The sequence below is a fragment of the Marmota flaviventris genome, chromosome 18 (assembly GCF_047511675.1).
Source record: "Marmota flaviventris isolate mMarFla1 chromosome 18, mMarFla1.hap1, whole genome shotgun sequence".
NCBI lineage: Eukaryota > Metazoa > Chordata > Mammalia > Rodentia > Sciuridae > Marmota > Marmota flaviventris.
In genome coordinates, this window is record NC_092515.1 from 15,511,959 (window position 1) to 15,526,448 (window position 14,490).

The 14,490-nt window shown below is 38.7% G+C and overlaps 1 protein-coding gene across 2 annotated transcripts in view; it reads right to left on the reverse strand.

Moving 5' to 3' along the window:
* The window catches only part of LOC114097367 (zinc finger protein 573), a 39,868-nt gene extending 29,561 nt beyond the window's left edge, over positions 1 to 10,307 (reverse strand). For both annotated transcript variants that reach the window (XM_027941258.2, XM_071605128.1), the window contains exons 1-2: positions 10,180 to 10,307; positions 7,192 to 7,266 (exon numbers count right to left, since the gene is read on the reverse strand). The gene's annotated coding sequence lies outside the window, so the exon portion shown is untranslated. The remainder of the gene's footprint in view (positions 1 to 7,191; positions 7,267 to 10,179) is intronic.
* Between the last annotated feature and the right edge of the window lie 4,183 nt (positions 10,308 to 14,490).

Consider the following 14,490-nt stretch of genomic DNA (forward strand, 5'->3'; position numbering starts at 1 on the left):
GGGGTTGTGGCTCAGTGGTAGAGCACTTGTCTAGCACATGTGAGGCATCCGGTTCGATCCTCAGTACCACATAAATAAATTTTTAAAAAAGGAAATAAAAGTCTGGGGATGTGGCTCAGTGGTAGAGTGTTTGGCCAGCATGTGCAAGGATCTGGTTTCAATTCCTAGCACTGAAAATAATAATGGAAAAAAAAAAACCTTCATTTATGTTCCACATTAAAAATTATTTCTCCAGCTCATTTTGATTCATTGTGTCTCAAGTATATGTTTTCCCACTTCCAAAAAACATTTATTAATGATTGTATCCCGTTAGACAATATAATTTCAAAACTTTGTATAACATCCAATGCCTTCTACCTATTGTGTTATCCACAAATTTAGGTATTTTATATTAAGCTTATTTCTATCATTTAACTTCATATTTCACTGAATTTCCTTTCTGTTGCTCTTAGCTTTCCATTACCTGGACCAAGTTTTCTACTGTTAATTTAAATGTTATATATTCTGACATATTTTCAGTAAGTAGTTTAGTATGCTCTCAGTATCCTCTGTTATCTAAAGAATTAGTTATGAGCTACTAAAATATATATTTGTTTTATCTTTTCTATGTGCTTTCTTGTAAATGGTAAACAATATTTTAATTCATTTTATTTTTTAAATACACAACAGCAGAATGTATTACAATTCTTATTACACATATATACCACAATTTTTCGTATCTGTGTTTGTATATAAAGTAGGTTGACACCCAAAGTACAATACATGTATTTTGGATAACGATGTCCATCACATTCTACCATCCTTGCTAATATCCTGCCTCCTCCCTTTCCCTCCCTCCCCTCTTCCCTATCTACAATTCATCTATTCGTCCCATGTTCCCCCCCCCTACCCACTAAGAGTCAGCCTCCTTATATCAGAGAAAATATTTGGCATTTGTTTTTTTGGGATTGGCTAACTTCACTTAGCATTATCTTGTCCAACGCCATCCATTAACCTGCAAATGCCATAATTTTATTCTCTTTTATTGCTGAGTAAAATTCCATTGTGTATATATTGCCACACTTTTTTTATCCATTCATCCACTGAAGGGCATCGAGGTTGGCTCCACAGTTTAACTATTGTGAACTGTGCTGCTATAAACATTGATGTGGCTGTGTCCTGTAGTATGCTGTTTTTAAGTCCTTTGGGTATAGTCCGAGGGGAGGGATAGCTGGGTCAAATGGTGGTTCTATTCCCAGTTTTCTAAGGAATCTCCATACTGCTTTCCATATTGGCTACACCAATTTGCAGTTCCACAAGCAATGTATGAGTGTGCCTTTTTCCCCCCACATCCTCGCCAACACTTACTGTTGTTTGTCTTCACGATAGCTGCCATTCTGACTGGAGTGAGATGATATCTTAGAGTAGTTTTGATTTACATTTATCTGATTGTTAGAGATGATGAGCATTTTTTCATATATTTATTGATTGATTGTATATCTCTTCTGAGAAGTGTCTGTTCAGGTCCTTGGCCCATTTGTTTATTGGGTTATTTATTTTTTTAGTGCTTAGCTTTTTGAGTTCTTTATATACCCTAGAAGTTAGTGCTCTATCTGATGTGTGAGGGGTAAAGATTTGCTCCCAGGATGTAGGCTATCTGTTTACCTCACAGATTATTTCTTTTGCTGAGGAAAAAAAAAAAAACTTTTTAGTTTGAGTCCATCCCATTTATTTATTCTTGGTTTTAATTCTTGTGCTATAAGAGTTTTATTAAGGAAGTTGGGGCCTAATCCCACATGATGAAGATTAGGGCCTACTTTTTCTTCCATTAGATGCAGAGTCTCTGGTTTAATTCCTAGGTCCTTGATCCATTTTGAGTTAAGTTTTGTGCATGGTGAGAGATATGGGTTTAATTTCATTTTGTTGCATATGGATTTCCAGTTTCCCAGCACCATTTGTTGAAAATGCTATCCTTTCTCCAGTGCATGTTTTTGGCACCTTTGTCTAATATAAGATAATTGTAATTTTGTGGGTTAGTTTCTGTGTCTCTATTCTGTACCGTTGGTCTACCAGTCTGTTTTGGTGCCAATACCATGCTGTTTTGGTAAACAATATTCTTACTCCTACATTTCTTGCAATATCCTCTTGGATTCATTTTCTGTTTGTTGAGTATTTCCTCCTCTAAAAGATGATTTATAAAGTCAATTTATATAAGCAAATTAAAAACATCTGAAGTAGTTTTAATTTGCCTTCATATCAAAACAATTTTGACTAGCTACAAGATTCTAGATCTCTTAGTTGTTTTCTATATTTACCTATATTAATTCATTGTGTTTTTGCACATGTAATAGTTATTTGAGGAATCCAAGATAGATCTGATTCTTCTTTGTAAGTGGATCTACACGCTTCTCCTTTTTAGAATTCTTCTAGGATGTGGTGTTTTCATGCTTTGTATTTTAATATGGTTTACTTAAATACACTTTTCTTTTTTCTAAAAAAAAACATTTTTTTTTTTAGTTGTAGGTGGACACAATATCTTCATTTTATTTTTTTGTGGTGCTGAGGATCGGACCAGTGCCTCATGAATGCCAGGCTGCACTCTACCTCTGAGCCACAACCGGGCTCCTATTTAGATACCTTTTTCCTTATTTGGCATCCCATGTCTGCTCATTTTGTTCTAGGAACTCATAAACTGGATGCAACAGATACTCTGTTACTGATATATACTTTCCTAATGTAGACTTAAGTGTTTAATTAATTCAAGGGAAATTTTCATCATTTTCTTGAATATTTCTTAATCTTTATTTTTTTCTCCTAATTCTGGGGTTACTATTTTCTACATATTTGTGCTACTTTCCCCCCTCTATCTCTATGCAATTCTGTTTTCTAATTTCAATCTTTTTCTTCTTTCCTGTGCCTTGTGTGAAAGTCCCTCAACTATATATTTCAACCACCAAGCCATCTTTGGTTGTTTGCTTCCTGCTATTATGACATATTTTATATCCCTAAGATATATCAACTTAAATGTTTAATGATTTCTTTCTTTTTTCTGTTTTTTATTTATTTATTTATTTATTTATTTTGTATTGGGGATTGAACCCAGGGGTGTTTCACCACTGAATCACAGCCCCAGCCCTAATGATTTCTCATTCCTGATACAAATCAATAATATCTTTCCTTATTCTAAGTATATTTATTATGTCTATTTTAAATTATTACTTTATTATATCAGTAATTCTGCCTCATCATGTAGATGATCCTTAAGGGTATTATGCTATGTGAAATAAGCCAGTTACAAGATGACAAATACTACATGATTTTACTTATATAAGATAGTTAGGGGGCTGAGGTTGTGGTTCAGCGGTAGAGCGCTCGCCTGGAATGCATGAGGTCCGGGGTTCGATCCTCAACACCACATAAAAATAAATAAACAAAATAAAGGTGTTGTGTACAACTAAGAAATAAATATTTAAAAAAATTAAAAAAAAAAAGATAGAATATTTAACATCACAGAAACAGAAAGTAGAACAGTGGCTTCCAGCAATGGGAGGGAGAGGAGTGTGCCTAATGAGTTATTGCCTAATGAGTACAGAGTTTCAGTTTTAAAAGATAACTGATATGTAGTGATTGCCTGACAATATGAATGTATTTAATGCTAATGGACTATATTCTTAAAAATGGTTAAGGTGATAACTTATATGTATCTTACCACAATAAAAAGTAACAATAGCTGAGCATAGTGTTACCCTTGCCTATAACCCCAGTGACTTGGGAGGCTGAAGCAGGAGGATCACAAGTTCAAGACCAGCCTCAGCAGTTTAGCAAGGCCCTAAGCAACTTAGCAAGACCCCATCTCAATATAAAATAATTAGAAAGGGCTGGGAATATATTTCTAATCATTACTTAGATATTTCTGAAACTGGCTGTTTTTTAAAATTTTTCTGTTTCTTTGTTTTGTCTTTGTTTTTTTCATACTGGGGATTAAACCCAGGGGTATTTTTACCACTAAGCTAAAGCAATACATATTTATATAACCCAGCAAAGAAGTATTCAGAGGTAACAGATAAAATTCAAAACACTGAAAATAAGTACTATTCACTTACTTTTTCCAGACTCACTGGAAAAAGTAAGTGAATAGTACTAGTGAGAATGTAAAATAATTAAAATAATTTTCTATTTATTTATTTATTTATTGTTGAATCCAGGGGAGCTTTAGGACTGAGTTAAATCCATAGTCTTTTTTATTTTTTATTTTGAGACAGGGTCTCACTAATTTGCTCAGGGTCTCATTAAGCTGCTGAGGTTGGCCTTGAACTTGCCATCCTCCTGAGTCACTGGTATTACAGGCTTGTGTTACCATGTGCTAAAATAATTGTAAATATTGGAAATATGGCAATTCATTATAAAGTCAAATATACACTTGTCATACTACCTAGCAATTTCATTCCCAGGTGTGTAAGAGAAATCAAAACTTATAAGCACCCCAAAACTTGTATGTGAATGTTCCCAACAGCTCTATTCATAACAGTACCAAATGGGAACAACCCAATTGTCTATAGGAGAAAGGATAAATAAATTGTGATACAGCCATATACAGTTAGCCCTCTGTAGCTAATCAACTTCAGATCAAAAATATTTGGGGAAAAAACCTTGCATCTGGGGCTGGGGCTGGGGCTCAGTGGCATGGCGCTTGCCTCACATGTGTGAGGCACTGGGTTCGAAACTCAGCACCACATAATAAACAAATAAAATAAAGGCATTCTGTCCATCTACAACTACCCCAAAAAATTTTTTTAAAAAAACCCTTGCATCTGTATTGAACATATACAGAATGTTTTTCCTTAATATAGTATAACAACTATTCATGTTTATGTTATATTAGGTATTTTAAGTAATCCAGAGATTGTTTAAAGTACATAAGAAGTTTTACATATGTTACATACAAATACTATACCATTTCATATAAGGAACTTGAGGACCCATGGGGTGGGGTTCCTAGAACCAATCCCTAGTGGATACAGAGGTACCACCATAATGGAATACTACTCAGCAATACCATGGAATCAACTATTGATATATTAAACAACATGAATGAATCTCAAAATAATTAATAAAATAATAATGCTGAGTAGAAGAAGCCAGGCATAAAGTGTATGTGCTGTTTAATTCCATTTATATACAACTCGAGAATAGTCCAAGCCACTTCAAGAGAAAGCAGATTGGGATTACCTGGAGGCAGAGTGGGTAGGAACGAGGAAGGGTATGAAGGAGGGATTACAAAGTCTTTTAGGAATAATGGATTTGTTCGTCTTGTTGTGGTGATGGCTTCATGGGCACACAACATTTCAAAATGTACCATCAAAGTTACATTTAATTTAAATATGTGCAACATACTACATGTCCATAAACGTGTTATAGTTTTAAATATATATAGTTATAATTGACAAATGTAAATGGACTCATAAAGTTGCAAGGTTCTTATATTTTATGTGCAATATTAATTCTAAGTAGACTGTGAATCGTTAATATATATTTTTTTAAATAGAGAGAGAGAGAGAGAGATAATTTTTTTTTAATATTTATTTTTTAGTTTTCGGCAGACACAACATCTTTATTTGTATGTGGTGCTGAGGATCGAACCCGGGCTGCACGCATGCCAGGCGAGCACGCTACCGCTTAAGCCACATCCCCAGCCCCTTAATATATATTTTAATACACAAAGATCACTAAAAATATGCAAAAAGTATAGCCAAAAAGCAAGTTAAAGTAAAATTTTAAATATTTAATTCAAAAGAAACAAAAGAAGAACCAGAGGAACAATAAATAGATGTTTAAAAAAAAAAAAAAAGACAAAATGGGGGGGATAAGCACCTATAATCCCAAATACTCAGAAAGTCAAGGCTAGAGGATCGAAAGTTCAAGGCTAGGCTTAGCAACTTAGCAAAATCCCATTTCAAAATAAAAATGGTGGGGGTGTAGTTCAGTGTCAGAGTGCCCTTGGGTTCAATTCTCAGCAACTGCCTCCCACCAAAAACAAAATTACAGTAAGTGTAAATATACTAAACACTTGAACTGAAGGCAGAGGTTGTCATGAAGATACAAGGTATGAATAAAACTAAGAAATGCCATCAATCTTCTGTCTTTATGGTAAATGTTACCATAAGAAGTTCTAAATTTTTTTTATTAATGTATTATACATAATAATGGAATTCATTATGCCATATGTGTACATGCATATAACATAATTTGATCAACCTTATTCCTCTAAAATAATTTTTAATGGCTACATAGTATTCCAACTTCCTGTTTTGGTAGAATTAATAATTTGTAGCTAATTAGATTTATATATATTAGGTTCTGACAACACTTTTCAATTCTTGGTTTCTTTCAACTTATGATTTTATTGACTTTTCATTGCCATCATAAATCTCTCACTGAACACTTTCCTAGTTGCTAAGTTAGAAGATAATAATGTAGGATGATCCAGAATTATATCAGAGTTATTTAATGTCAGTAAATCCTAGTCAGTAATAAAATAACCATGACACTCATCATTAAGGGATCCTTACCAAGAAACATATATATGTGGTGACTATGTATACGTATATAATTGCCACAGAATCATTATACTTATATAGACAGATCTGGGGACAGAACCCAGAGCCTCATGCATTCTAAGTACATGCTCGACCACTGAGCCACACTCCCAGCTCCATGTTCCCTATATTTTGAAAGTCCTATGCTTACTGCTCTGCAATTCTAAAAGCCTCACAAAGCAATAGATCTTGACCTACATTAAGATCAGGACCATTCATTACCAGGTTTTATCATATATACCTAGAATAACTCATACATGTAGAGAATTTTGAAGTCTTCCCCTATTTGGCCAAATGGGATCCTCTTTTCCAATCCATCCAAGGACAGGGAAGTTCAAGTCTTTTCTTTCTGGGACTTGACTTCTTCACTGTTCTATCATTGATCTTAATATATGATTTGGTACATAAGAGATAATGAATAATCCAGTCAAATATATAAACACTGGTTAGAGAAGAGTGGGCCACAAAGGGTACCTAGGTTATTTGGATCCACTGTTCACTGGTAAAGGAGGAACAGGTGAATTGATAATTAAATGGGTACAGGTAGAACTTTTCAAAATAATTAATGAAAAAATTTTACATAACATATTTCATGGAGAAGGAAACACCAACTTACACATGCCATGGTTTCACATTTAAACTAGTAAGTCCTCCTGAAGTTCCTCTGTGGGAAAATAAACAGCATCCAGAGCTGTGAACAGAAGAGGACACCAAGAAAATAGACACAGTTTAGTGTTACTACCTAGAAAATTAAATGTTTTGCTGTTCATTCCAATTTGAATACAACTACATACCATAAACACATAATTTGAAAGGATTAGAAGAGTTTTAGTTAAATCTAAATTCTTCCCTAATCCCCAGGAAAACTAGTAGGCAATTTTCTAGAGTTCTTCCTTTGGGGGAAGCTGCTTTATGCCTGAGATTAGGCTGCTCAGTCTTATCCTGAACAAATCCTCCTCCTTTCATTCATACTTTGCAGGGCTGAAAAGGAGCTACACCATCCAAACCACATCTTACTTTATGGCCTTGACTTCAGATGAGGTTGAACAAGGTTGCAGAATAGAAAGGACACAAAATTGTTCAGGCAATGTTCCACATTCTACTTCTGGAAGAAATGCTTAATAAATTATAAAATATTCATGTAAGAAGTGTTACGCAGGGAAAATACTAAGGACCACGGAAATATTCTAGGAATACTGTCAGTGGGAAAATGAGGTTACAAAACTACGCGTACAAATGATACTATTTGGAACATCTATGTGAAAAACTGACAGACATCAGATTAAAAAGCTTTAGAAAGTTATACACTCATACAGTTGAAAGTACTTTTTTTTTTTTGTCTGCTCATGCAGTGTCCATGCCTTTACTTAAAATATATATGTAGGTGAATGTGTGTGAAGGGAAAGCTGCTCCAAGAAAGTGGGAAGTTCACTGATTGATTGATACCAGGATTGAACCCAGGGGTGCTTAACCACTAAGCCACATATCCAGCCCTACAGAGTGCCACTAAACCCTTAAGGCCTCTCCAAGGATTGTTTATTTTTTAAAACAACCTACATTTTACCTGAATCTCTATAATGGCTTTAATGCATTTATTCCCATTCAGGTGTGACCTTTCTTACTAGAAGCAAAAGAAGGGCAACTACATCATTTTAGTCTCTTTATCACTCCCAATACTAAGACTGTATGACTGGCAATTAGTAAAGGTTTGATTATATTAATTCAAATTCTACTTCTAGGAATTTATTTTAAGGTAATAGTATAGAAATTTTTTTTAAACATGCTTTTTCAGATTGAATCAAAGAATGTATGAAAAGCAGAAGGACAAAATAATTGGGTAATAAAATGTAGCCACATCACTCCCCTACTTTAATAAAATAATTAAAGTGTTATTTGGAAAAAAATATTGAAATCCAAAAATGTGATTTGGATTCAATCCTTGCAAAACCACCTTTTTAAATGGGATTGATATACAATTTTAATTTTTGAGTACTATTACTTATAAATTTGACTATTGCTTTTAACATTATGTACTATATATTTTCCTTCATACATCTAAATGCTGTATAAAATTTACTAGTTGCATAATATTTAACCACATGGGTTTATCATTAATCATTAAAATAATCCTAAGCACAAATTTTGCACATAATCACAACAAGAAAATTGTTGTCCTTGACTCTGGATCACAAGAGTCTAAAGCTTTTTGTTTTGTTTGGGGGGACAGTTGCCGGGGATGGAACCCAAGAGCTTGACCACTGAGCTACATCCCCAACCCTTTATATTTCTATTCATTCATTCATTCATTCATTCTTGATATCAGGGATTGAATCCAGGGGCGCTTAAGCACTGAACCACATCTCCAGCCCTTTATATGCGTGTGTGTATATCTTTATTTTATTTATTTTTATGTGGTGCTGAGGATCGAACCTAGTGCAACACGCGTGCTAGGCAAGCAGCTCTACCACTGAGCCACAACCCCAGCATCCCCTCTTTTTCTTTTATTTTGAGATAGGGTCTCACTAAGTTGCTTAAGACCTTGCTAAATGGCTGAGGCTGGCTTTGAACTTGTGATTCTCCTGCCTCTCAGCCTCCTGAGCCTCTAGGATTACAGGTCTGAGCTACCAAGAGACTAAGTCTTTTTAGATCTGCTTACAATAAGAAAACATGGAAGGAACTGAATGATATGCCAAGTGAGAATGTCTGCGATATTTATCTCAATGGCACCCAATATCCACTGGGGGGAGGGGATAGATCAAGATTAATATGCCTCCCACATATTTCCGAATAAGGAAAGCATACCCTAAACCCAATAATTTTAAGAAGAAAAAAAAAAAAAACTAGTCTAAACGTTGATTTTTGGAAGTGAAACAATTCTTTACACCTCATCAGGCTCCTTTTGGGGAATGGCAGGGCCAGAGAGGGACAAAGGAGTCATGATCATCCGGCCTTTGAGGATCACAGAATGACTTAGGTGACTCCTCGCCAGGTCCACACCTGCCTGCTCACCCTAACTACCCTCAGAGATCCCAAAGAAAGAACGCCCCGGGCATCCCCAGTCCAGGAGCACGTCAAAGCCTTCTTGCTGGAAAACTTCGCTTAGGTTTCAGTATCCAATGTCCCTCGCTGAGGCATTTCTGTGTCAGACCCAAATAGCTCTGAGGAGAGGGGGCGGAGGAAGCCGAAGAGAACCTCCGGCGGGTCACAGTAACACGTAGAACTCAGCTAGTGACGCACACCAGAGGGACGTGCTGCCCACGTGCCTGTGACGCGAGCGCAGCCACGCACCTGTCGGGGCCTCTCGGCCGTCCTTACCTTTAAGTGGCACGTCCCATCTCCCTCCCAGGCAGTCTCTCTCACATACACAGAGAGGCGCTCACACATTCCGCATCAAGACACACAGACAACCATGCTGCTTTGCCGTCACGCACCCGCGGGCCTGAGACTCTGGCAACAGGCCGACTATGTTATGGACTTGCACGCTTTAAGGGCTTCCTCTGCCACTCCGGCAGATTCAGGCCGGACTCCAATTTAATCCGGTTTCCCAGGCTTCTGACCGAGAGCACTCTTGGCCTATAAATATCCTGGGATGAAATCAACTCACCTTGCGAAGCACAAGAACCAAGCAAAAACGGAAGCGAAGCCATAGATTGAGCGTGCCCATTGCCCGCTGGGAAATGTAGTTCAAGTCCGCTTAGCTCTGGCCGTGGTGGCTTGTGGGAAAAGTAGGCCCGCGCCCGAAATTCTCCCGGGATTCGACGCCTGTTGTAAGGACCACCGTGCGCCAGCTCCCTGAGATTTTTGTTCTCTCTATGCTAGCATTACGCAGATGCAAAGACGTGTTGCTCTGGCCAAGACGTTTGAGAAAAGCACGTGTCCGATGTGTCCTAGGAGGTCCAGAAAATACCCAGTTTCCCAAAGCTTCCGGCCTGATTGCTAAGAGGGTGCTCTGGAAGGGTCACTGGTATGATCGCGAAGGCGAGCTCCCAGGACTGGATTTTACCTCCTGAGGGCGTGGACCCTGTACTTATGTCCCAATATGTATGTCCAGCCTTGCTATCGGTATTTTTAAAGAAAATAACTATTAAAAAATTGATCCAAATAACAATTCTACATATTATCTACGTATGGGATACAATATATTTTGATATTTATTTACATTGTGATTAAATCAAACTAATTAAATCTATCACCTCACATTCTTATCCCTTTTTGGTGGTGAAAACTCCTTGCTCTGGCAGAGCTAAGAATTGGCAGTGTGACACTTATATTTAAGTCACCAAGGGTCAGGTGATAAATATGTTACATTTTTCCCCTCCTTTCATACATTTTATTGCCTATTAAATCTAATTAACCAAATTTTAGTCGATTTACCAGTAAATTATCTAATTTTTTTTTAAATATTTATTAGTTATCAGCAGACACAACATCTTTGTTGGTATGTGGTGCTGAGGATCGAACCCAGGCCGCACGCATGTCAGGCGAGCGCGCTACCACTTGAGCCACATCCCCAGCCCCTAAATTATCTAATTTTGCTTTTCATGCTAACCCCAGAAAGCAGGAGGAAAAAACAATTTGAAATAGAAATTAAAAAGCAGAAAATGAAAATATTCTGAAAAATGTTTTGCAGAAATGCTGACATATACATTACAGACTTTGACCAAACTGTCCCATGGAAGTATTTGCCCAGGATATAGTCTCTGGATTCATCCATCCATACCCAACTACACTCACTGGTACAGGTTCTCAGGCTACCAGAATCCACAAGGTGAGGAGCAAATGAATGGGCTAGCAACTTTATGGAGTCTTCAGGCACACTAGCACTCCTACAACCCCTGAGCTTGAAGACCCATTTAGTATCCTCCGCATTTTGAACTGGGTTGGGAATACTAAGAAGGACTGGGAAGAGACTTGACCCTGAGAAAGAAGAGGGATAGAGATAACATTAGCTTTCTGAGAGGCCAGCATCTTGCATTTACTTGGACAGAAAGAGAACCCTTGGCAGACTGGGAGGGTAGCAAAGAGTTCCCACCTGGCTGGGCATGGTGGTTCACTTCTGTAATCCCAGCAATCTGGGAGGCTAAGGCAGGAGGATCAAAAATTTGAGGCCAGCCTGGACAACTTAGCCAGGTCCGGTCTCAAAGTTTAAAAGGGTTAGGGGTGTAGCTCAGTTGTCAACTGCTCCTGTATTTAATCTCCAATATTACAAAATAAATAAATAAAATTTCTGGGTGAAAATTTAAAGAGACATGACTGTGTGCTAACAAAATTTATCATCTAAGAGCCAGATGCTGAACGTTTTATAATGCCAGGAGAGTTTCACCCAACAAATAACTTAAAATGGTTCTTGCTATGAAACATATCAGCTGATGCCGTATTTTTTCCTTATCAAGAAAAATTACTTTGCTAACTATTTCATATTATGATGGAAAGAGGATTGCAAAAACTTGGCAGAAAGGACTGTCCAAATGTCTGTACTAGGAGACTTCATCAAACTTTAGCATGGCTTTCTAGTACCACAATCCCAAGCCCAGCCCCGGAGAATCTCCCCTGGTGCTGATACCCTGGTAGACAGGAGCCATCATTGTCCCATTAGTCAGCTTGGCATGGGCCACCAAGGACCTGAGACGACTTTCCAGGAGGAAGAGTTTGTTTGGGGCTGGGGGCTGCTCCGCTCCTGGTGGTCTGGGTGTACAGAGAGGGAGACTGGAGCTTCAGGAACCCATGTGGCCCTCAGGGCCTTCCCCATGGCCCAAACCCTCCCACCAGATCCACATCCTCCTGGCTCCACCCAGGGTTCCTCCCAGTGGCCAAGGTCGCCAACCTCTGGCTTTGGTGGACACTTCCACACCTCAGCTATCGTATTTTCCCCAGACAATTGTGGTTATTATTATCTCTGGTTATTACTATCGACCCTGGAACCATTGTATTATTGGGTATTTCTGGACATTCCTATCTCTGGTTATTACATATCACAGAATAGGCACGTTACAATAATTTTTTGCTAAATCAACAGAAAGACATCAATAAAAGCATATGTTGACTTTTTAAAAAAATAGTTTAAAGTGCAGTCACGAACATGGGTAGAGACACTTTACCCACCGCATTATAACATCCAAACGTCCGTTGATCAGAATATCAAAATCGCTCAAGTCCTTAACACAGAAGAGTAAACATGATAAAAAGACCCTTAGCTCGGTGGGCTTTCCTGAAAACATCACACCATTGTCACATCACAGTCAAAGTCGGCTCCGGCCCCCAGGACCTCAGAATGCGGTTGCCTCTGGAGACAGGGCCTTTCCCAGGTGTCTGGGTCAAAAAGAGGCCATTACACTGGGCCATGGTCCACTGTGACTCGCGCCTTCAGAAGAGGACATTTGGACAGAGACATGGAAGGAGGTCAATCTGAAGACCCAGGAAGAAGACGACCATCTCCCCACCAAGAAGAAAGGCCTGGAACGAATCCTCCCAGAAACCCTTAGAAGGAAGTTTCCAGAACCTTCGTCCAGACTTCCAGCCTCCACTCCTTGAAGAGCACCCCACCCTGCCGGCCACCCCGTCGGTGGTGTAGGTATGGCAGCCCTCGCCCAAGAATTTGGAGTAAGACTTCTGACAGCTGAGGATTGAGGAAAAACAGAAATTGATGCGTGCAGGATACGCAGGATTTCAAATTAGCATTGGTCAGACACATGGGGCACAGGAAGAGAAATACGGGGTTCTCCTCTGACTGACCAGCACAGTGAGATAAAGGAAAAGTAACCCGCGGAGTTGTCAAACCACCAGTGAGCAGACCCCGAGCAGCCGACCCCAGCAGCCCACTCCTCATCCTGCTCCGGGATCAGCAGGCGCCCTGCGTCCAGCAAGCAGGAGCCTCACCACAATACGCAGGTGCTTCCCCCGCTGATGTCCAACTTCCCTCCTGGAGTCAGAGCTTTCCTGGAAGGTTCTGTTTGCAGCACTGAGATAAGCGCCGGCTGTGTGCAGCACGTGTGGTTTGGAACTTTCCTTCACCCTGTTCCTCACAAGGTCTATTGTGAAAAAGCTTTCACAGGTACAAGCCAGGGTGGAGTCACGCCCAGCAATCACCTTGCTTCTGAAGTCCTCCGGGTCTGATGCTTCAGGGTGGGAAGCCATACATACTAAATTTACGAAAATTCTAGGAAGGAGGACCTCTTTCTGGATCATCAGTAGCCAGTCATGTTCTGGGCAACACATGAGCAGAGAAAATCAACAAAAACTCACCTAAGGCTGGAGCTGGGGCTTGTGGTAGAGCGCTTGCCTAGCACGTGCGAGGCACTGGGTTCCTTTCTCAGCACCACATATGAATAAATAAAATAAAGTCCATTGACCACTAAAAAAAAACAACTATTCTAACCAGGAAGATAATGATGAACATGAGAGTAACATCTACAGGATACCAGTTACATACCAGACAATCTGCTCTATTACTTATATTCATTCGAGTTGAGTTATGCTATTTGTATTTATATAATCTATATCAATTAATAGACTAGTATGCAGTCTAAAGGTCATACTAATTTAACTAACACGTTGCCCTACCATTTCAAAATTAATTTATGGGATACGTAAAATAATGCTGTGCTCATGACTTCCCCATCAACATGGGGGACGTAGTTTCTGCCTCCATCGATTTCTCGCTGGGCAGCCCACCCAGGACTTTCTTTTCTCACCTGTAAAATGGCCATGTTGTTAGTACACTCCTTGTTTTTCCATAAATCCCTTCAGTAATTATTTATTGAGTATATACAATATGTCTGTCACTCTTTGAAACATGAAGACTTAGGCAGTTTTTTAAGAATGTTGATTTCCTGATATGTTAGAAATCCATACCATATGCACACACGAGCCGCACGCAGAGCAGGTCCATCTTGATCACTGCTGTGAGTAAATAAGT